The 1,645-nt window shown below is 38.3% G+C and overlaps 1 long non-coding RNA gene across 1 annotated transcript; it reads left to right on the top strand.

Annotated features, from left to right (window-relative positions):
* Positions 1-296: 296 nt before the first annotated feature.
* On the top strand, positions 297-930 carry LOC135086338 (uncharacterized). The gene is made up of 2 exons (XR_010260420.1): positions 297-682; positions 723-930. It is a non-coding gene; the product is annotated as an uncharacterized LOC135086338 (long non-coding RNA).
* The last annotated feature ends 715 nt before the right edge of the window (positions 931-1,645 follow it).

Genomic DNA, 1,645 nt, shown 5'->3' on the forward strand with positions numbered 1-1,645 from the left:
TACAGTATTTTCCTCAATGTTTATATTAAAATAACATTATAATGTATTTTGATTGATCGTGGATTCGGAACGTTCTAGAAATTTGACATATTCTGAGTGAAACGAAACACGCAGGTGACGTTCAGAAACTTGCTTGTTTGTTATTTTTTTTTCTTCCTAAAGTTTAATTATTTAATTAAATTTAAATGAGAGAAGCAGTATTGTGAGTTCTCATGTCGAAATTATTTAATAAGAGGCTAGTTAAAGCAAGTAGCATTTATTGAAAGTAAAGATAAAAATTATACAAGACTGCTTGATATTGTGATTTGTTGGAGTGACAAGTTTTCGAACGAACATCTGAGTCACGGGTGATGACCGGCGCTTTTTGGAGTGTCCTTCCTTTTTGCTTGGTTGGCGGTGATCGCGAACGGAAGTTCTGTTGTACGTGGTGTGATAGTGTCCCGAATTCCAAGAGGTCTGAACCGTGCCGTTCCCTGATAAACGGGCAGGGCACGCATCGTCATCCTCTACGTAAAAAGGGAATTTTGGAATAACTCCGAAAGCCCCGTGATTTTGCGGACTCACTGCCACGTGCTGAGTTCTGTTACTGAAGATTGTGTGTGGTTGAGCAGTGCTCGGTGGCGAGCCTCTGCGCTGTCTGCTGTTGCTGTTGATGTTGCTGATGTTGCCTCCATAGCAGGAGGTGTATGGTACCGGCTGCTCTGTTTGGCACCGGCTATAAGGTGTTTGGCACCGGCTGTCCCGCAGTGCCAGACGCTTGCTGCGCCCGACGGGTGCGGAGGGGGTTGAGCCGAGTGGTGGCGACTAGCGCGCTAGTAATCTTAAGTATTTTTAATCAGTACCAACCAAACGGCCCAACGACCCATCCCTTAATTTTTCTTTTTAAATATTTGTGTCTAACCCACAATTAAATTGTTGTCAATTTAAATATTTAATTTTTTATTTTGCTCCGGCAAATTTTCATATTTACAATACACGTATATTTTATTCTATACACACACCACACATTTACGAGTACCGCTGTTACTTATAATTTTATCTTTTTCAATATACACAATTAAGAAAAGCCAATCTGCGAGTATTTGGATATGCACCATGGATTCTCCACGTAACTATTTTCACGTTTGAAAATATCTATAATGGAATAGATTCCATTCATATCTCGGAGTCATCTATATGTGATCCCGATGAACTTAAAAACCAAATAGATAACACAAATAAATCACTAAAAATTATGCAAACTAACATACGCAGCATTAATCGAAACTTTGATGCTCTCAATATTTTCTTGGATCAAATCGGTATACAATGTGATGTCATTGTACTTTCCGAGTGTTGGCTTAGTAAATCGGCATTAACCCCTAGTATGGATGGATATTCGTCATATAGCTCTGATTTTACTAATCAAAATGAGGGAGTAGTTGTATACGTATGATCAGATATTCAACATAATATTGTAAAACCAAATGTTACCAATGCAAACTGCCTTATTATAAATTACAAAAATGAATTGGCAATTATAGCTGTGTACCGTTCACCTTCGTATGGCAATATCGACAGTTTTTGTAATGACATGGCCCTGTGTTTATCTTCACTTGCTTCATCAAAGTCAGTTGTCCTCATAGGCGATATTAATATCAATATT

Source organism: Ostrinia nubilalis, chromosome W (assembly GCF_963855985.1).
Source record: "Ostrinia nubilalis chromosome W, ilOstNubi1.1, whole genome shotgun sequence".
Lineage (NCBI taxonomy): Eukaryota > Metazoa > Arthropoda > Insecta > Lepidoptera > Crambidae > Ostrinia > Ostrinia nubilalis.